Raw genomic sequence first — 23,409 nt, forward strand, 5'->3', positions numbered from 1 at the left:
GTGGTCAGCATAGGCTAGAATCCTACATCCACATAGTGTGTACATGGCACTAACAACGGGGATTGAAAACTCAAATCAGACCTCAAACTAGTTCCTATGCAGAGAGCATTCAAGTTTGTCCTTCATTCAGCAATTCAGCTTTTTAAAATTATAAGTGCAAAGTGCAAAACATATTTACACCATCCTTCAGATATTCTGAGCAGTCTTCATGAAAATATCTGTATTTTATTTTCAGTGATGGGATTTATAGTTACATAATATCAGAACTCAATATTGAAGTTTTCATCAAATGCATATTAATAATTTTCAGGGGTTATGAGTTAATTTTCTTTGAAAAAGGAACATTTCTTGTTTTTAGGTGTGGTGTACCAGGGAGACATGAGGACAGATTGACATTTTCATTGATGAAGGCAGGACAAATACATACCTGGACTCTCATATGTCAAATTTATTACAAGTTGCATCTTCCTACAATGAGTTCTAGTTTTAGTTCTGGCTGGAAAACCATGCACACTTGATTTAACTTTTACCTCCCCTTTTGTTTAGCCCTCAGATTCTGTGTATTTCTACTTGAAATTTACAAATACCTCATTTCAGGAACACTTGATTTAACTTTTACCTCCCCTTTTGTTTAGCCCTCAGATTCTGTGTATTTCTACTTGAAACTTACAAATACCTCATTTCAGGAACACTTGATTTAACTTTTACCTCCCCTTTTGTTTAGCCCTCAGATTCTGTGTATTTCTACTTGAAATTTACAAATACCTCATTTCAGGAAACTCTCTCTCTCTGTCTCTCTCTCTCTGTCTCTCTCTTTCTCTCTGTCTTTTTTCTCTCTTTCTCTTTCTTTCTTCCATTCTTTTTGTTTTGTTTTGTTGGGACAGGGTTTCTCTGAGTATTCTTGGCTGTCCTGGAAGTTGCTCAGTAAATAAGGCTGGTCTGAAACTTAGAGCTCCACCTGCCTCTGCCTCCCAAGTGCTTGGATTAAAGGCAGACACCATCACTGTCAGCTTCAGGAAATTTTTCTGTCTCTTTCATCTTTTTTCTCTTTTTCTTTTTTGTTCGAGAAAAGATTTCTCTGTGTAGCCCTGGCTGTTCCGGAACTCGCATTGTAGATGAGACTGGCCTCAAACTCAGAGATCCACCTGCCTCTGCCTCTGCCTTTAATCCCAAGTTCTGGGATTAAAGTCAGGAGATTTCTTTTAAAAAATTAAAATAGTTTATTGAAGTCATCTACAGCAGTCCATAAATCATGTCTAAGGAAAAACTCCAACTCTGTTTTCAGAGAATATTAAAGGGACTTCATGAAGAAAAGTGTTAGATGTCTACTGGGAGCAGAAAGCTGCCAACATAGATGAATCACTTCCCTTATCCTAGCCATCATTTGTCCCTGTTAATGAGGAGAATGCAGCATGATGATGATGAGCTATCTTTCAGAGGAGTCAAAAATAAATGACTTGGCCAGGTGGTGATGGCACATGCCTTCTATCCCATCACTAGGGGCAGGTAGCATAGACGAAGGTGGATCTCTGAGTTCAAGGCCATCCTATACTACTAGTGAGTTCCAGGACAGCCAGTACTTCACAGGGAAACACCTGTCTCGAAAACCCAAAACCAACCAAACAAAAAGCCAACACATACAACAACAACAAAACAAATGGCCTTACATGATATTAATAGGCTGTAGTTTTTATTGCCTTCTTTCGTATAGCCAAAAAAGCTGTCATGAAGCTCTAACCATGAGATTACCGCAGACTCTTCAGAACTCACCATTCACCTTCAATGCCACATATACTTATTGTCTTCCTTCTTATTTCTTGGAGCATTAGAAAATAAACCCGAGGTATTGGGCCATTTTACTACTAAAAACTTTACTCAAGTAGTCCTTTAAAAAGTAATTTCCTGACCAAAACACAATACCATCATCACATGTGATCAATTTATATTAATTTCTAGATATCATTTTAATTAGTTTATGGTCAGATATCCCTGATTTATTCAGAAACTCAAAGCTCTCACTCACAGTTCTTCTCTGACCAGTCTACACGGTTTCATTGAAGCAAGTCACTACACTCAGCAAGGGTCTGTGTGATGTTCATTACTTAATGTGCCTGAAGGGTATGCTACTCCACCCACCAATACACTTTTCAGGGTGTTCAAATGCAGTGCAATGGCTACAATCTGCATTTTTGGACAGTCCCTAGGTAATTTGTTGGGAAGCTCAATTTGTTGGAATCTGGCCTTGAAAGCCACTAACTAGTTCTTAAGAATGCCAGTGAGAAAAGAGGCTGGAAAGTGCATGCCTGGTCAGAGTACTCTGGAATCTGAAATTCTAGGACCATGACAGAAGTTCTCCCAGCAACCCAAATAAATGTCATAGTTGAGAACAGGCATTCTTGTGGCAAAGTCAGAAAATTACTTTCCGCTTTCATAGGAATGACTTGCGGTTATTGAACTAACATAGGCTAGTCAACACTATCTGATTACAGGATCCCTTGGCAAATGAAGCACACAATGCTTTTCTGCTGGTGGCAAACGCATCTTGTTATTTTACAATGGTCACAGAAAAGGAAACTCCTTCAGGGTTATAACATCAACAACGGAATGCCATGCTGGAAATTATATTAAAATTAAATTCAATTTTATGTAGGTTAACTTGGGAAGCTCTTCCCAGTATCTGGAACTCTCAGGCTGTTCAGGTCTGAATTAGGCACCAAGTAGAACACACTCTAATTACAGAGAGCAATATTTGATTCATCTCTTCTTTCGTCTCCATGGCATTCACTGTTGTGACATGGCTTTTGACTGATGGGTTTGACTCACTGAGTGGATAGACCAGCTAATTGTTTTGATAGACTAGAGTTCCATTGACCAGGCACACAGAAAACAGAATCTGAGCCAGATGATGGAGAACACATTTTAAAAAGTCATCTCCACAGAAATATTATCTAATAATGTTGCTACTTGCAAGCCACATCTATAATTTTTACACAGTGTTCCTACCACTGTGAAATCTGAAATAACCACCAATTAACTGAGTTATTTTAGTCTTCTAGTTTTGCAGTTATTCAATTAGATGCTTGATTAACTCAAAACAGTGCCAATAAACACGTTGATTAGCATCCGGTTATAAAAATTAATACTAATAGTTTGCAGATACCTCAAAAATGAAGTGTGCAGCATGTTGAGTCCTTGTACCTTGATATTTGGTGTGTTTGGATGTGAAGTTAGAACCGCAAGCATCACAGGGTCAACTCTCCTTCCCGTGGTGACTCTTTGTCTATATTGCTAATAGAATACCACAGTGACAGTATTAGAACATGACGATTTATGTCTAGATCGTTCTCTAAGCCTTGTCTTTCCTACACATCAGTAGTCTTTTTTTTCCCTTTTCATCTGTGTATCTCTAGTCTTCATATCACATTTGGCTTGTAATAAGTGCTCAATAAATATGTGTGGTAATAAATGAATCCATCATACTTTGAGTTTTGTTTGTACTGGGTTATCATAGCAACTACTCTGATTGATCCAACTGCCTGGAAGGTTAAGACAAATTGTTGGTTTTCTACCAAAGAGATCACTTGTGTAATACTGCTAATATTTCATGTTTGTGTAGCAGTTTGTTTTCTCAAAGTACTCTCTGTCCAAGAATGAAAAAAAAATCACGTTAAAAATTACATTTAAAGCCATAAAAAATGAAGTCATCTTATCTTAGGTGTGTGAAAACGAATAGGGACAATTTGTTCAAGGTCATCATCAGGTGGATGGGCTGACACATACACTTTGCTTTTCTGCTAAGGCTGCCAATCTTCTTTGTTTTCCCTGGATAGTGGGGGAGGGAGGTTAACAGATATGCTCCAGCAGATAGAATACTGTTTTCTATTCTGAGACCATCTGAATGCTCAGTGGGTTTCTCTCAGTTATATGGGCTCTGATTCAAGGCCAGATCTGTTGTGTGTGGTACTGTTGTAGGGGAGCACTTTCATCCCCAGTCTTTTCAAGGAGCCTGTGTGTCTGAGCCTGGGGTGTTTACCTGTGTTTCTCTTGCTGTTGCCAATAATTTGAGGAGCATATGTTCTGCATTTTACCCTTTACCAAATCCTTGAGAGGTGACAATGGTCTTTAGATATCTCCTGGGGATGGGCATCTGCTGACCTTCACATCCGTTGTACCAATTTCTGAGTAGCAAAGTACTCACAGAATGTCCCTGAAAGATAGAGTCAAAAGCCTCGAATCATATGATGGCCTCTCTTCTCTTTCTCTGAATGATTTACTGCTGTTTCTGTGTCCTCTAAGTTTCTGCTTTCTACCAGGCTGTGAATAATTGCTGCTTATCTCTGCTTTAATTAGAAACTTAACAATTTAGATTATATGCATACATATTAAAAACTATGTCCAAGGAGATTGGTAAGTTGGTAAAGTGCTTCATACATACATGAAGACTGAGGTCAGATACTCAAAACCCGAATAAACCAGAATAGAGTAGCATATAACTATAATCCCAAGTGCTCCTGGTGCAGAATAGTAATTGGAGTTGTGGATGCCTGTAAGCTCAAGGACTGGTTATGGAGCATATACAATGATGAGCAATGAAAGACCTCACACACACACACACACACACACACACACACACACACACACACACACACACAGAGATGGGGAGAGAGAGTCCAACAGACCCAACTGCCATCTCCAAATTCCCAGCTTATTGTCTCAGAATAGCTACTACCAGTTTAATTTTCTTCATTTTGGAAGTATTTGCATATCATGACTCATGTGTGTGATCATGTACACACCTCTGTATTCACAAGTCCCACAAAACAAGATTGTGCTGTGAGACATGTGGTGGTGGTTTGGGTTTCATGGCTCTACTTTTGAGCTCTTGTATTGAAGATTGTTAAGAGCCACACCTGCAGGTCCCTTTTTTCTTGTAATTTAAGTCACAAAGGCATTATGCCCTGTGGATCTACCATATCTCATCTCAAACTTATTTTAAATAAAGCTCCATGGTTACCTTTGGGTACTCTTGTGTTGGCATTCATAGTATAAATTCTAGAAGATGAATTGTGTGGTTGAAGTTATGACATTTAACATTTTGATGGATATTCTAGATTACCCTCCAAAGGACATGTCAATCGACACTTCTGCCCATTGTGTATGGCTATCCATCTTCCTCCTCCACTGACATTGTATTAAAAATGTCTAGATCGTTCTCTAAGCCTTGTCTTTCCTACACATCAGTAGTCTTTTTTTTCCCTTTTCATCTGTGTATCTCTAGTCTTCATATCACATTTGGCTTGTAATAAGTGCTCAATAAATATTAAAATAATAAAAATTAAAGAGCTAGGTGACGCTCTTGCTTTTCAAAAGTGCTTGAAAATTATATATATTTTAAAAAGTAACAAACCTTCAATTCTTCCACTAGTTTTTCATGTTTCTCTAGGTATGAAGTTTAAGTTTATAGATATCCAGGGCAATTCCTTATTCCCTTTAACTGTTTAATGTTTCTCAGGCTTCCCTGCTCCTCTATTTATTACCGATTATGACTTTAACATATTCTTTTAGGATCCTGGGGTTCAAGTCTACATTGCCAGAGGCTGTCAAGGTGTTGAGTAAATAAGAAATGGCACCAACCATTTCTTATTAGCAATGGAGAGAATAAAAGGCATGTCACTCAGAGTTCCTGAGTGAGTGCAACTTTGGTTCAATTATCTTCAGATGTTTAAAATCAAGGCTGTTTCCAGACCATTTCAAAGAACTGCAGGGCGACCTGCTGAGAACTGTGTGAAATGAACACCCTGTTACAACTAATTAGTGTTACTGCTTCCCTTGCAGTTGGGAGTGAGAGGAAATACATGAAGGGTGTTTATCCCTTCCTGTAGTAGGAAAGAATTGGAACTGTTGGAAAGCCTGAGGGGGACCCAGACAATGGCTGCAACTGAGTCCTGCCACCCCACTCTAAAGAATGGCTGTGAGAAGTTATGAGCCATGCTGTGTTTGACCCAGTGCTTAAGCTTCCTTTGACCCATGCACACATGCATCCACTCATTTTATAAGAGTCCTGAGACAAGCAGTCCATTCAGTTAAAGTCAACAAGTATTTTCTGGACATTTACTGCATGTAACTGAGTAAGCAAGCAGTAGTCTCCTTTAAAGACTGAAAAGTAGATGTCAAGTCGGTTCAGTAGTTGTTTGGAGCTACTAAAAGTTTCTGATGATAGTGCTAAGAACGTAGGGTGGATTTGAACTGTGACTCTGTCCCTTATAAGTTCTCAAAATCTGGGCAGGTTTATTTTCTTTTGATTTTTTTAAACTTCTCCTAAGTTCAATGTCCTTATTCATTCTAACAATTCTAGGAAGTCAATAGGCATGGTGATACACACCTTTTAATCCCAGCATCTGGGAAGCAGAGGTAGGAGGATGCAGATTGTTGTGAGTCTACACAGAGAGTCTCAAGATAGCCAGAGCTATGTAGAGAGACCTTGTCTCAAGGAAAAAACCCAACCAACCAAACAAAAAACCAATCAACTAACCAACCAACAAACAAAAAACAAGAAAAAAATTACATTAAGTCAGCATAGCCAGTGATATAAAAATCACTGATACCATGAGGTCACTATTCCTTAAGAAAACTTCATCCAACACTAGTGAATAAGATGCGGAAGCATGGAATGAGGTTGGGGACAGATAAGAGATGGGGAGGTCACAGTTAGGCCTCTTAGCAATGATAAAATGTGACTCCTTATTTACTGCTCATTGTTCTAGTTACCAATTTTAGTGCTTACTGATTCAAAACATCCAGCAGCTCAAAATACTCATGCTGTCTGCTCATAATTCTGTGGTCCAGGCATCCAGGATGAGGCAGGATTCTTCCCCTGTGTTCCAAGATATCACAAGCTTCCTCTGGATTCCTCCAAAGAATGACTGAGACATAGTAACAGCAGATATATGTCTTTCATCTCAATGTTGGGTGGTGCCTACTGCTCTCCATGTGATTTCTCTACGCTCCTAGCTCAGACTTCCTTAACTGCATACTAACTAGGCTCATCTTGCTGAAAAGTAACCTCTTATCTACTTTCTGGAACATTTTCATCCTAATGGAACCAAAGGACTGATGAAAACTAGCTCTGCTTCTGAGGTCTTTCCTCCTAACTGTGTAATAACCATTCTTAAATTTGCAAAGAAAGCACACACATATTTATGGCTCCCTAAAGATCATCCCTGGCACTAATCTTACGGATTTGCTTTGATGTAACAATGAATACTGTGCCACCACTATGCAGAGACACAAAGGGAAGGGCCTTACAAACTCAGAAGGTATATTTTATGGGACTATGAAGACTGTAGTTTAGCACTTAGCATTGTTCTTTATGAGAGTCCCTTGGTATGATAAACCTCTATTTCATACTCGACATAGAATCTCATCAGTTCTCCTGCCCATATAGATGACTTCAAGGCCCTTGGAACAACGAACCATTGCAGTTTGAATACATAGGAAGACTGGTGCTCGCTTCTGGCCACTTTGACTAGACATACATCCCTGTCCTTGCATGCTTCTCTCAGAGCTCCACCACTGCTATCAGGAGAGCTAAGAACCTGGTTTTTAAAGATGCAATGGGGATTTATTATGGTACCTTGCTTTATCCATACACTTGAAACAGAGAACTTTTGCCCTAAAGAAGACAGACATTTTCTCTTAACTAACGAGTGCTGTGTAGACAGGGAGATTGATCTGTAGCCCTGACATGCCTTTCCATTCCACTGGAGAAAGAAAATCACACTTTCACCATAGTGGTGTTTCCATTGCCCATTCAACAGACAGAGTACTAGATGCTGGGAGGGGTAAGGTTGAGAAAAAGTGCAATTCCTGTCTTAAGGAGGTAACATAATCTTATAAATGACATGCAGGCTGATGAATATTCTGGCAGGTTGTGGACAGAAGCTAAAATGGCCTGGTTTAGGAAAGGCAAGACAAAGTATTTTTCATCCCCTGATTCCTACTTGGTTTCCTACAGTCTGGCTTGTGATAATGAAGGGGGACCCAGGAGGTCACCACTCTCCTGGTGTCCCTTCATCCCAGAGGAATGGCCATCCCCACTTTTATTCTCTCCAACTATTTCTGATACTGCTGCTTGCAGATGTCTGGATGTGGCTTCTCAGCACTGACGACAGCAGAAGTAACACGTTGCTCGTCTCTCACACCAACAGGATGGGCTGGGTCAAGTCCAGGATGATTAAATTGCACTTTGAGTCATTGCTGTGTTGACCAGACCTCAGATTCTGCCATCTCTTCTCCCTTCAAAGCAACAAGTAGCATTTGGGATGACTGAGCCAATGACCACTTGTCCTTGCTCCCTCACACCCTTTCAGCTTCAGAGTATACAGCTCACTCAATAGCCTGCTCAGGAGGCTGTGTCATCTCCTATAAATTACAACCTGTGCTCTGTGCTTGGTATGCCTTCTCGGAAGCCCTTCCCTTCTTTATCCACAATGGTCCCCTGGTCACCATACCATGGTGGGAAAACTTTGAAACTTTTTGGGATTAGTTTCCCTTTCTAGCAACCTAGGTAGCTGGAAGTTGTGGACATTAAAACCTGGAGAAAGTGGGTCACCAAGTCTGGTCACTCAGTCAGTCACTTTAAAAGAAAGGAGATGGGGAGTTTGGGGAGTTGGCTCACAGGGTAAATTGTTTTCTGTGAAAGCATAATGACCTGCCTACATACCCTGAGCATTCACAGAAGCATCTCTGTGTGGTCTGAATGTCTGTAATTCCATTGCTGGGATGTGGAGAGAGGAGGCTCTCCGGGGCTTGCTGGCTAGCCAGTCTGACCATCCAGTGAGTTCCAGGTTCAATGAGAGAATGTGTAGAGAGGAACAGAGGGAGACATCCAATACTGACTTGTGGTCTCTACCTTTGTGCATGCACAGGTGCATTCCACCATTCCACATGCACACATACAAAACACACACACACACACACACACACACACACACACACACACACACTCGTGTCAATGTTGAAATACTGCAGTTGTTCTTTACATGTGCTCTGCATCTAGTTGTTTCCATTCAGCTGCAAAAATGCACAGAGCTCTGGAAAGCAGAGCTTGATGGGTGTGAATCAGATGAAACTTGAACTGAGTGGAAGGTGGCAAGTTTTTTCTCAGTGCAAGCCTAGTGGGTGTACTTGGGCAGAAAGTCACGTTGGGGCCATAAACACAAGATGGAGAGGCTGCCAAATGCAGAGGCAGAAGTAGCTGGGGGGTCCCCTGTCCTACCCCTCTCAGATCACTGCTCCTGCCAGATGTTTTCCCTTGCTCTGCCTTCCCTCTTTCTCTGTTTCTTTCTCTCCAGGGAATCCTCAGCCATCATACAGGGTTATCATTATCCTACCAATCTCCAAGCTGCCGGGCCTTCTCTGGGAGTACAGAAGACAGTGAGAGAAGCTGGCCTCCACTAAGGGCTACTCTGGGGAAGTTGCAGGAAACATGCCTCTTTATTGAACTCTGAGGCAACATCTTTCAGGTGTCTGTACAAGTGGGAGAGACTGGTTCCTGTCTCCAGGTTCAGAGTGTTTTTTTAGATGTGTTGACTTTGTTGCAGATATGTGTACTTCTTTTGGCCTTTCCTTCAGATTCTATCAATTTCTCATTCACTCTATACATAGCTCTCATTGTGCTGAATGCTAAATTTGTTCACTACTTGATAATGGTGAATTATGGGTCTAGAGTAGAACTGACATTGTTCTGGAAAACAAAGCTGTGCGCTTTGCTGGTATTCTGAGTGCTAAGGGGATTCTCGGAGGCAGGTAAGAGCAATTGTACTGAACCAGATGCTGCCCACGAGTAACTCCAGGCAGGAGTCAACCCAGATTGGCAAAGGATGGCGTGCTTTTTTTTTTTCCATATCCAAGGTCTGGAGCCCAAACAGTGTTGACAGAGGGCAGGGACTAGAAACATCAAGGAACATCATCTCTCCAGCACCAGCCTGAGACAGCTTGTATATTTCACATTTAGCTGCAGAAGCCCTGGACACCTGCAGAATCAGCTTTCTGCCTTCTGAGGGAGAGTGCATGGTCTCCTGCAGATATCTAAATACAGACCTTATTTGTCTGAACGCTTTCTGGCATACGAGCAGACATCCTGCACAGCCCAGCTCCTGGAGTGGGATGATACGGTAGGATAGGAAGCAGCTAGCACAGATCTTGACACAGAGGAGTCCTTAGCTCCTTTCCTTCCTTTCTCTTATGAAATTCTCCCTCTCCTACAAGGAAATTGACCAGAAGTTGTATTTAATTTCTCTATTACCTACTTACCTACCTACATACCTACCTACCTATCTACTACCTACCTATTATACATCTAATGAAAGTTATTAAGCCATTTGATAAATGACTGACACTTGAAATTATAGTTTCTACTAATATTTATAACATTGGAACACATGGTGTACCACCAAGGCTTTGACAATCTTTCCTTTTGATTACTATTCCAACTGCCATGTTTTCTTTTCCCAGGATAGGAAAGCCAGGTAGAGTTGTTGGGGACTTGGTTGGCACCTCAACAAAGCTTAACAAGTCAAAAATATTAGTAAATTATGGGGTACTGGCTGGGAGGGGGTTAATGCCTTTACATAAAAATACATCAGAGAGGTTGTGTTCTCTCTTTACACTCTGAAGACAGAGGAAGAAAGTGGACACGTAAAGCCAGAAATAATTCTCACCAGACACCAGCCATACTACACATTGGCCTGGGACTCAGCATTCCACACTGAGAGCACAGATTCCTCTTACTTAAACCATTAAAGTGTAATCATGGAGATTTCTTCTCTTCCTGAAATTTAAATATATACCTTCTTCCTGTGTTCTTCTTTGGTAAAAAGAGAAAACACAAGCTCTCTGGTATGTGTCTATGTAAGGGTACTAATTCAATCAGAGTAGGGCTCCATCCTTGTAATTTCATCTAACCCTATTCATTGTTTGGGGGGAGAAGACTATCTTCATATAGTCTTTTATCTTATTTGATATTTGATGACTTTGTTTATAAGCTTTTATTAATTTTGACTTTTTAAAGAGTGTTGTATTGAAATATTATTTATCTCAAATATTGAATGTTACATTCTATCCAGGATCTTACTCACCACCTGCTAGACTTCCTTCTATGGAAAAATATAAGCTTGGGATGTGGCAGCTAAGACATTACTCTGAGTTAGAGGCATGAGGTCTGCCCACTCATTGGATTGGCGCAACAATGATTATATATTTTACTCTGTTTTCCTTCCTTGGTTATCTTTGTGTGTATGATTGTGTTTTTAAACCACTGTTTTTCTGTAAGTAGTTTTGAGTTTTTCCTAACACTGACATAATTAATCAAAAATAGTAATCTGTAACCAAATCTGGTTCTTCAGATTTCTCCTATGAATGGGATAATCTAGGAACCAGAGAACTCATTCTAAATCTTCAGCTTTGTTAGGTGAATTTTTGGTGTAAGTTCTGAAACATTGGGCTGTCGGCATATTTAGAGAGTACAAATGTCCCTGAGTTCTCTGATGTAGCTATTTTTTTTCAAAGTGATTATTTTGATGTGATTTCAAATTTACAGAAGTTTGGAAACTTTCTCTGAACTTCCTCTTCCTGTGCTTTGCTTCGTCAGTTCCAGCCTCCTCCATTTGCTACTCTGTGTAAGTGTGTGTCCACATGTTCACCCTAAAGCATTCTGCAGATCTGCTGGTAAAATACAGATCTCATGCATTGTCCCAGCTTATCTCACCATACTCTGTCACTCTTGGTCCAAATATTCCTTACTAGTGTTATTTTTCCTAATCCAATTCCTAATCCAGGATCACTGTTTTATTTTCTTCAGTTTCCAACTAAGATGCCATGAAGAGAGGCTTATGGACAGAGATGTATTTCTCATAGTTCTGTAGGCTGGGAAGTCTCATATCAAGGCAGCAATAAGCTCAGGATCAGATGTGGGCCTGCTCTCTTGTTACCATTTGGGTTCTAGCAGGGTCCTGCAGTGGAAAGTTCCTTTAATCTGTCACTCGTACTCAGCCTTCTTTATTGACCTTGTTAACTTATGAAGTGCATGGATGAGCTGCTTTTCAGACTGCCCATTGGCTAGGGCTTGTGTTATAGGAATATTGTAAAGGTGAAATGTCTGAAGTGCTCTCTATAAAAAGCTGGTGAAGTTGGTTTATCCCAGTTTTGGAGATGTTAACTCTGATCACTTGACTAGCTGGTATCAGCCGGGTCTCTCCTCTGTGCAAAAGTAGTTTGCTACACTGGAAACGGGTAAGCAGATCTGGGGAGTCATTTTAATTGTTCCTAATCACATTTTCCGGTTATTTTTGTCTCCACTTCAAATTTAACTAGCTATAAGGAGTACTTTTCCTTTATTTGTTTACTTACTGTGGGGTGAATGCTACCTATTTCATTTCATTCCCCCCCCCTCTGTGTGTGTGTGTATGATGTTGTGTGTGTTATATGTACATGTATATATGTATTTTGGCATACATTGTCTTGATTTGGTCTGGGGGAATCCTTCCAAAGTTGCTACTGTGTGTTCATTTGTAACACCATCCATTCTTTGATCAATTTTGTCCCTTGTGGTTCATCAGGCTGTTCCAAGAGCAGTAGGATTTTAAATTGATTTATTTGTTGCTTTTTTTTGGATTCTAATTGGAGATGGATCTTGAATTCCATGTGGAAAGCTGATAGGTTAAGACCACTTGGCATGCTCACTGCACCATGCAATTTGCTATGAGATGGTATCCATATTTGCCCTAGAAAGCTCTTTTTGGATCTTCTGTATTGCATAAGAAGTCTAGATGGGATTTACCCAGCTGTACTAGGTTATCGTTTTGACTTAATTTATGTATTTAGATATGTTTGTTAAGAATTGAAGTAGACCTTCCTGCTCATTCAACATACTTCTGTTGGTTCATCTGCTTGTTGATTTGTTGATGATCTTAGATTTATTTTTTAATGGAAATCTGTGCACATTAACCTTGCCTGGAAACATAGACTATTTTATAAATGATGTTTTTAAATCTATACTGTAGATCTCCATAGGGCATACTTAGAGAAGTATATGTTGCTATGGATAAGAACTGAGTCCACTAAATTGCCACAAAATTTCCTTAGAGACTAGGGTAGGGTCCAATAAACAATTAAGTCAGAAATGGCTAAGATTACATAATTCTCTACTTTTTTTTTTTTTCCTGATGGCTGTAGAGCAGGGGCTCTTATTTTGTCTGACAGCAGAAGATACATCAGTTTTGTTTTCTGGCCTAATAGTCTTATATTTTCACACTGTCTACACTATATTGTAATTAACTTGGGGGCAAATACCTGAATTATACTTATTAGCATTCCAATTTGGATATATTCAGTCACTGATTGCTTCTCTGGAGCAGCTCCAATTGCTTTGGAATGAATGAGATTTGTTGACTCCTGAAATTGTAGTCTTTGTTATGTTAACTTACACTCTTTGGGATTGGTCCGAAGTTTCCTTTGAAGAGTGAGTTCTCTTTTCATCAACATCTCTCCCTCTCTTTTTAAAAAGCAACATTCTATTTAAAAGGCTGAAGCTCCCTTTAAAAGGAAGAGGCTCTGTACGGTATGAAGTTCAAGCTGGATAGTTGTGGCACATACCTTTTATCCCAGCACTTGGTAGACCTATCTCAGAGGTTGAGGCCAGCTTGGTTTACTGAAATCCATGACAGCTAGGGCTACAGAAAGGAACCTTATCTCAAAAAAACAAAACAAAACAAAACAACAATTCATATTATATGCAAATAAAGCTGTGGTCCAGATGTTTTTCATGGGCAAAGGAAGGGCAAGGAAGTTCCTTCTCATAATCCTGAAATGACAACGCATAAGTGACTCCAATGGTGTCTATGTCTTATGGAAACACACTCTGGAAAGATACCTTACATACCCTGTTTCTTTTGTTGGTTCCTACTCTTGGGCCCCATGAAGCCGGTAGCACAAAATCTTGAGATGCTGGGACCTTCCCTCACTGTGGTGAGGGCAGGTTCTGAAACAACTTGAGATCTGTGCTGTGCAGAGAGCTATCAAATGTTGCAGAAACACTAAGCTGAGGTCTTCCTGTCATTCAACTGTGGAAACCAACAGTTGGATGAGGGCACTCCCCTGAGGTGAAATGAATATTAGCTTGAGTTATTAATTCCAGAATGTTTTCTATCTTTGAGATTTGTTGGTAGGCATGCTTACCTTAAGTGAAAGGGTTAGACTTTCCTTTAAGCACATGAGCTCTCTTGCTCTTTTAGGTAATCACTGTCTCCGTGCACATGCTTAATGAAGAACTAGGGCACAGCGAATTCCATTGACCTTGTCCTGCCTGCATTAGAACGTCTTACTAGGTCAAGAGAATGCTCTTAAAGAGTTTGTTCTATTCTGTGATCATACTCTGGGGCTTTTTGAAAAGGCACTTGTGTGTGTACTATACCCCTATGTGACCATGTTAGCAGGCAATCTTCCCAATGAGGATACAATGTGGCTCTTGGTGCATGATTGCTCCATCCTTGGGATCTCCTGGGGACAAGCTGGTGCTTTTAGAACTGCCTTGTGTCTTGGTCTTAATTTATCTGTTGTATTCGATATCATTGGAAGCCAGGAAAAGGTCAAATACCTGACCTCTGTTCCAGGACTGTGATATTCCACCTACTTCAAGCTTCCCTTGATCCTTGCTTTGGCAAGCCAAGTAAGGGAACTCCTTTAGTGTTTCTTGCTCTCCAGAGTTAATCTGACTTTGTTGCTTTGTGATATTTAGTCTTCTCATTACCATTTGACGTGATATCAGTTTAGGGCTTACAAAACCCTCTGCAAGGTGTTTGATCAGGCTGAAGTTTTTCCAGGTGTTCATATGCATAGTAGTGACCTCATGGTCGGTGACAATTTTTGAGTTAGGATCTAGTCCTTGTTTGGTGTTTCAGATTATGCGAACTTTAAAGGGTGGGCAAAGGCTTGCAGTGCTCATGTCAGTCATGTCAATTGACCTAAAACAATTTAGAAACAAATCCTGTGTATAAAATGTGAGCTCTAGGTTAGGAAGAGATGGGCTTAAGATAATTCCCCTATGTGTGATATCACATTTGTTATATGTACATAGCCTTAATCTAAAAAAGAAAAGTTTACTTTGGTGGCTGTGCAATGGCTGTTCTAGAGAACCCAGGTTCAATGCACAGCACCAATATGGTGGCTTATAACCATCTGTAACTCCAGTCCCAGGGGATCTGATGCCCTCTACTGGTTTCCATAGGCAACGCATGCAGGTGGTGCACAGATACAAACCCATTGGTGAAACACTCATATACACGATAATAAATAAATTTAAAAATGATTATTTTATGTGTATAAGTGTTTTACCTGCATGTATGATGATGCACATTTGTGCGCTCACAGACCTAATAAGAAGGTGTTGAATCCTTCAAAATTCATGGCCTTTTCTCCAGTATCTTCCAGTCTCATTTGAAATCTTGTGTGTACTATAAAATAATGAGACTTTATTTAAAAATATATTAAGTAGAATTTTGAGCTTCCCTCCTTATCTTTCTTTCTAGGAGGAGTGAGGTGCTGAGGGTTCATGTCTCTGAGTGAGGGTGTCAGTGAGAAGAGGGAAGACATTGTATTTCAGTCGGAGCTATGTAGGAGTTAGCGTTTACTCACACTCTGTTTTGTATCTCTTTTCCATCTTGTTTGTTTACCTGCGGTCCAGTGGACAGAAAGAGCCTCTCACACACTAGACCAGTGCTCTCACTAGTAAGGCTACAAGCCCAGGTCTTCACCTCCTTGCCTCTGTACTCTGTCCCACACTTACATCACACTCACATCTTCTGTTTGGCTGGGTGACTGAACCAGGGGGTTAAGACAAAGGGGAACGTTTAGAATGAGTTAAACCAGCAATTCTCTAATGACAGTAAGGTTACCATTTGCTAACCCGGAAAAGATATCAATGCCCTCAATGACCTTAGTGATAGAATCAAATTTCAATGGAAAGTCCCTTAGCCATAGGTTTTCCCTAGAAACCAGTCCCTGGCACCATGGAAAAATGCCAGTACTGAGTTATTTATTAAAAACAAATAATGCAATATCTCCATTTCTTCCAGCTCATGTTCATGCTACTTTTCCTATTTATACACTCCAATAAGAGTCCTGAGCTGAAGGAGGATCTAAATATGGAAACACAGGCTTTTCAAGTGCTGGAGGCCTCTGGTTCACCACTGTTTTTCCTTGTGGTTTTATGCACCTCCTTCTCTCAGAGGATAGAATTTCAAGTAAAACAGCAACTACAACAACCAACCACCTGATTTCTATCTTTTGTGGGTCCTAGAAAAAGGAAACAGCTCCTTGCATAGGAGCTCAACAGCAAAAAAGAGGTGCCGTTGAGCTCCTATGTGTTGAAATTCCTATGGCTAAGCCTGCCCAGGGAAGGTCAGCCATTCTGCATGAGGGTGTGGTGTCTGTATGCTCAGGAGTGTGGGAGGGGAAGATGGCTCAGTAGAAAGAGGGCAGAGGCACCTGGTGCTAAGGCTTGTAAAAGGCCCTATAGAAAGAGTAGGTGGAAAGGGGTCAAGACCAGGCTGGAGAAACCCACAGAAACTGCTGACCTAAACAAGGGGGAGCTCATGGACCGATAGCTGGGAAACTAGCATAGGACCAGTCCAGATCCTTAAACAACGTGGGTGTTAGTTAAAAGGCCTGGACAGTCTATGGGGCTTCTGGTATTTATCCCTAGTACACAAATGGACTTTGAGAGCTCATTCCACATAAGAATACTCTCTCAGTTTAGACACAGAGCCTAGGCCCTGCTCCAAATGATATGTCAGACTCTGAACATGCCCCATGGAAGCCCTCACCCTTCCTGAGGAACAGAAAGAGGATGGGGGGGGGAGGTCAGTAGGGGTCATGGGAAGATGGGAGGGAGAGGGAACTGGGATTGACATGTAAAACAAGATTGTTTCTAATTTAAATTAAAAAAGAAAAAAAGAGTAGGGGGAGACTGTTGGTCTTGGTAAGGTGAAAACTTGCACCCCAAAGATTTGAGAATTGAGTCTTGATTTCAGCTTAAAGGCATGGTTGGTTTTTGTGTACCGAGAATCAGTATTTTTTATTGTAGCCTTGTAGTATACTTGTATCACTTCCCACTGAAGTCCTTCACTTAGATATGTAACACTGGTAGAGACTTGGGCCCTTTCATGCTTGTAGCACAGTGTGGCTGGATGAAATAAGAGTCAAAACCTAGTCAAGGCTGCGAGTCTGGAGGAAGAGTGAGGTCCTTCTAGGGACTAGGGCACTGACCTGCAGAGCAGGCAACCTTGCTCACTAGACAGTGTGGTTTGTCAAGGGTGAGAACACAGTCTCAGCCCAAGGTCATGATAACCTTTGTGTGTTTTCCTACCTGTCCTTAGGAACCATAGTGTGACACAAACCAGGCCATGAGGCAAGGCAGAAAATAGCACCTGCGGCTGGAGCAGGTGAACTTTAATGGCTGCCAAAGGGAGTACAGAAACTGCCAGCGGGGGCGGGGGAGGGCGAAGGCCCAGGATTCCACAGATCTACCCTGGGCTGGGAGCCAACAGCTGTTATTATTGTTACCCAAATGCCTCAGTGGCCTTTCTCCAGCTGGGAGAAAGTTGGACAGGCAAGTCACTGCTACTCCTCAGCAGAGGGCTGTCCCTGCTTCCTGTTGAGGGCACCCACAAGTAGTTGGTGTTTGCATGGAACTCTACAGAAGTGAATGTAGGACTAGTTTAAGAATTTAGCCAACTGGAGGAGGAATCTCATATTGTCAAAGAGATAAATGTTTTTCTCATTATTTTGCTATTCTGACAGTTGGGGTTTGATTTCAAGTTACTGGGTCATGAAACTATTTATATTTCTTCCCTGCTGAGACAATTTCTTTCAAACCAGGTGTCTTATGGCATTGCAGATGTAATCAGTTTGTAATTTCTGGTTATTTGTTTTCGGGAGTATGCTATTGTCATTGCTTGCAACCACTTGGCCCCTGAATTAAGTCATGTTCCTATCGGTTCCAACAAGTTTAAATTTATTGCAGTATGAAAGTTGCCACATGTTGTGTTGTGGGTGGGTAACTGGTACCAGTGCTTTTCAGGGTGCCGTTGTGATCTTCTGGCATTTTCTGTTCTCACTGTCTCATTGGCAAGGAACCAAGATCACACATTGACTGACCCAGCTGCTCTTCTCGTGAGAAATAGGAAACATATTGAGGTATGATGATGGGGTACCAACAAGTTTGGAGAAAACAGCTCATTCTCTCCTGCACTTCTTTCATTTCTTCATTCTTGCAATGCTGTGGTTCAAACTCAGGATCTTACGAATTCTAGGCAAGTGCTGTGCTACTGAGCTATACCACAACCTTGTAGATTTTTCCTCTTTTGAGACTATCTCATGAATTGAAGGTTGTCCTCTGACTCTCTTTGTAGCTGAGGATGACTCTGAACTCCCTATCTTCCTGTCTTCTGCAGTGCTAGAATTATAAGGGTGCATTGCCATTTCCAGTTTATGTGGTGCTGGACATTGAGCCCAGGGCTTTGTGTGTGGTATGCTGGTGTGTCACTAAGTGTCATTCTATATAATTGAGCTACATCTCCAGCTTCTTCTTTTTTTGAGACAGAGTCTCATTATATTGCCCAGGCTGACCCAGAACTTACTCAGTCTTTTCGTCCCAGCCTCCTGAACTGGGGTCGTAGGCACCACCTTGCTTGGCTCTTTTTTTCTTTAGAAGTCCTTGAATTATATCTATTGTTATGAGGAATGAAGACAGGTCCATTCTTATGAAGAAATGGATTTCAGATACTCGTTTAAAGCAACTACAATGACAACAACAACAACAACAACAAAACGACCTCATAAACCAGCACCTTCACATAGGCTTCTGTGGGAAAGCTGCCCTTGGGGCTTACATCTATAGCTTGCACTGTAACAAGGTTCTTATAAATTAGTTTTTGATGTTCTTGGCAAGTACTTCAGAGGTCCAACATATCTCTTGTCCTCAATTTACTTTGTTGAAGACCAGAATTGAGACCATATTCTTAGAACTTCTGGTTTCGTGCTGCCTGGAGAATGAGTCATCCTCATACCTATGAGACTTGGATGTGCAATAGCTTGTGTCATCTTCAGTCCTTCCTCCTAATCTTTACTCTGCCCCTTCCCAGTAGAGAGCTTTCACTAATGAAGTCATAGGTCTCAAGTCATTGGAAGAATCTCCCCTTCACAAACCAGCATGCTTAGACCATGTATCTTTTGTCCTCAAATAGAAGTCCAGTGCTAACTGTACCAGACAGAGTTGTAGTGCTTTCTGTTCATTTCTCCCAAACCAGTCCTCTAAGTGCCAGCACTTAGAAATTTATTAAGTGAAAACCAAAATATTTCTTGAGCACTCACTATAGGGTCTGGTATTTCAAGCAAGTTGTTAGTAGATAACTTGGAGTGCAGCTGCATCCTGAACACAGATAAATAGATATCAAAATGTTCTTGGGGAAGCTGAGCTGGATGGTAGGTTGTGTGTCAAATGAAAGATATGTAAGACCATTCTTGCCTCTTTGAAATTTTGAGAATTTGAAACTCATGGAGAGATGTAGAGACTGAATTATGGATCACAATTTCAGAACATCTGTTTTCTTTCCACATCCTCCTACATTTTAGCCCTGGCCCTCTGTATCACCTTGAACTACTAATCCAACTCTGACAAAGGGGCATAAGGCATAGAAGTTGCTTCTGTTAGCCTCACGCTTGAAGGCCTGGACTAAGGGACTCACAGCCAGTTGGCTGCTAAGGTCTTTGGCTTTCTTGAATGACTTGAACACAAACTGATGTTTAAAGGCTGGGTTCTCCCCAGCTGGAGCCCTGGGAGTGCTTGCGTGGCATCCCCAGAGAAGGAAACTTACTTGAAAGAAGCTCCCACAAAGTAAATCATCAGGACTGGATGGTTTTCATCCAAGAGTTGGGGAGGAAATGAAGTGTGAAATAGCATAGATACTGATGAAGACATTAGTTCTCCATTAAAACCACAACTGTGTCAGAGTAGAAGTTTGTTAACATGATGACCTTATCACCAGAGGAGAAAGATTAGTGGCCTCTTCAAGGTCCCTGGAGAACCTGGACCACATGGAAAGAGCAACATACAATATGGACAGTGACATCATATACTTTATTCTCTGAGATCAGGTAAAGGAGACATTGTGATAACTTAGGTAGGCCTTCTATAGAACCTTAGGAAGACTGTCATAGTGAATACCGGGCACAAATGCTACTGTTTTGACATCACTATTCAATCTGGCACTCTCTCCTCTGAAATTTGGCTTCTTGGGTCTTAATTCTGAGCTCACAACTGCCACCATCAATGATCAGATGACTTGTGTTTTGGGAGACACTTGTCCCCCTATTTAAAGGAGATGCCAGGTTGTTCCCATTGAGTAGTAGGTTACTTTTCTTATCAGAGAATGGCTGCTTTATATGTGGACAAATAGAAAGTCAGATTAAAGCAAAATGCACTCAAGATAGAATAGAGTCTTTTGCACCATGTTTTCTTCAATGGGTCATCACTGGGGAGATGGTTCAGAAGCTAATGAAACAAACGTGACTAAGTCCATTGCCCCACAGGCTTGGTCTCTTGTCTCTGGTGTACCTCAAGATAACCTGTGATGGGTTTATACCTTAAGAAATCACAGGCTGTGGAATAAGACACTGGGAAGACAATTTTGTCTAGATTTTTGCCTCACAGAAGCAAGTGGTTATCATCATCATCACAAACACCCTGGCAATGGTGTCTAGCAACAGAAAATGAAGCACCCCCCAACGCGGAGGTGTGGAGACGAGGGAGAATGAGTGGCATTGAGGATGAGTGAGGAGACAGGATCCAGAATACTGGCTTCTCCCCAAACCACATTGCTCCTAAGTCTCATGTTTTCTCATGTCTAATGGGCATGGTACTTGGATTTAGCAATGTTTGAAGTACATCAAGAGACTGCTGTGTGTGAAAAGATTAGCTACAGTGATGAAGATGTATATTGTAAGTCCTTTATAGTTTACAGAATGCTTTCGTGTGCATTATCATACTCTTCTGGTTCATATGTGGTAGGATTCCTTGTCTACATCTCACAGCTGGGTCAGCAGAGCACTGGCAAGGGAAGGTGGCGTCTTTCAGGTGACATCTAGCTGAAGAGAAAGAATGAAGGCTCACATTTCAGATTCAAAATCCAAGGTCCCCCCCCTTTTTTTTTTTTTTTACAATAAAATGATGAATAATTCAGAGTTGATTTATTCTATTTATCATTCACTTTGATGACAGCAAAGCGTCTTCAGTGTCACTGGGTGGTAAAAATAGACCTTGAGCCTCTGGAGCAAGGAGGTTCTCGGCAGCAAACAAACAGAGCTCACCACAGTGTTCTTTGCTCTGGCAGACTCAGCCACTACAGCCTTTAGGAAAGCCTTGGCAGGGGCAGCTTCACCACCCGCTGTGCCCAGCTTTTCCCAGGGAGCTGCAGCTCCTTAGTGCCAATCACACACACACACACACACACACACACACACACACACACACACACACACACTCTGTCTCTCTGACTCTCTGTCTCTCTCTCTCTCTCTCTCTCTCTCTCTCTCTCTCACACACACACACACACACACATACCCCACCAGGGAATACAGTGTAGAGGCTTCTTCTAAGGTCTTAAGGCCAATGACAGAGAACATGTCCCTAGCCAGGGAACTGGACTGTTCACCTCACAGCAGCAAGCTTGATGCAGTTTTGGGAAATGAGAACAGCAACAACAGCAACAAACTAGTGAGCATGGGACTCCAGTGTCACTAATGTTTTTCTGAGACATGGGGAAAAAGAATAAGAAAGTGTGAGTAGTTGCATTGTCTGGAGGGAAAAGCCCCCATATACAGAGGGCATCTTGCTGCCTCTCCTGGAGGACCTGACTTGTATGCAACATGCATGAACACAAAGAAGGAGGGCAAAGGAAGATACAGGTAGAGGGGCTACCTGTGTTTCTTTGGGAGATTGAATCAGGAAGATAAGGAATTTAAGGTTAGCCTGGGCTACATGAAATACTATCTCACACACACAAAAAATATAGTTGGATATCTGATCTCTGTGAAATAACCTTACCTATGACATTTTAATTTTTAAATAGGTTCTCAATGTACATTTATTTATAGTCTTATTTGCTTTTGTAAACATGCTCTACATAACTACATTTGTACTTGATAACACTTGTATAATACTTCATATAATAAGGAAAACCTACCTTCATTGTTAAGTCAACTTAGATTATACATAGAATATAGTACATACAATAAAATTTTAACATACACAACTGCTCATATGCCATCAATAAGATCTCATCCTCCAGACTTGTGAATTCTTGGGGAAAATTATTTCCACGTGTTCCTAAAATGTCTTAAAATTTTTGAGTGGTTGGTGGTCCATTGGTTCTAAATAGCTGACCTGTCAAAATGCCATCTTTAAACTCCAGTGATGCATAGAGGCTTGGAATTAGCCAGGGTTGAATTTATTATAGAACAAAGGGAGGTGATGACTAACACCCATCTGAATGGTACTGGGGGGGGGGAATAATCCTCCAATGGATTAGATGCCAGGATCCTAAACCACATTCTCTGAGTGTTGGTTCCTTGCCCAGAAATGGGAAAAGGCCAAACACTATTACCTTTTAAATGACAGGGTATCTCTAAGGGACTCTGGTCAAAGACAGTGGGTGGAGAGTTGGGGGTCAATCTTCCTTTCTCTTGTAATCTATCAGCAGTAAGAGCCTAGAGCCACTCTGTGTGCAGCAATCCCCCAAGCTCACAGCCCACCCAGTTAGAGGTATGAGTAATCGGCCTGCTTCTTTGGGTAGACACTGAATTAAAGTATAAGTGTGTAAGACTCTGCATTAAAGTGTGTGTACAACTAAGTACAAGTGTGTAAGACACTACATTAAAGTGTAAGTGTGTAAGACTTTCCCTTATCACTAAAAGGAATTTTCTTGCAATTATTATGGGACTCTACTAGGATACTTTTAGAAAGTGTTGGAAGCTGCGAACAAGATGAATTGAGTTATTACCACTGCCCCATAAAGTCCAAGCACAGCTTGTGTCCTTATCTGGATCCTGAGCACTCTAGTTACAGGGACATTTATCTTTGTACTAGTTGTTCATGAGTGTAGCACTGAACTCATTTGCTGAATGATTTTCTCACTCTTCTCTCTTTTGACATCTGTCACAAACTTTAGAAAATATGGATCTTCTAAATAATATTATACAATAACATCCACAGAAAGTAACTCTGAGACAAGACTCCAACGAGGGGTTCTTCCCTTCCTGAAGAGAAAACAGATCATCAGCAGAAAGTCATTTTGA

At 41.1% G+C, this 23,409-nt stretch overlaps 1 protein-coding gene across 1 annotated transcript in view; it reads left to right on the forward strand.

Moving 5' to 3' along the window:
- Tbx15 (T-box transcription factor 15) overlaps positions 1-23,409 on the forward strand; it is a 98,648-nt gene that overhangs the window by 19,860 nt on the left and 55,379 nt on the right. The gene's annotated exons all lie outside the window — the stretch shown is intronic.

Source organism: Phodopus roborovskii, unplaced genomic scaffold (genome assembly GCF_943737965.1).
Source record: "Phodopus roborovskii unplaced genomic scaffold, PHOROB, whole genome shotgun sequence".
Taxonomy (NCBI): domain Eukaryota; kingdom Metazoa; phylum Chordata; class Mammalia; order Rodentia; family Cricetidae; genus Phodopus; species Phodopus roborovskii.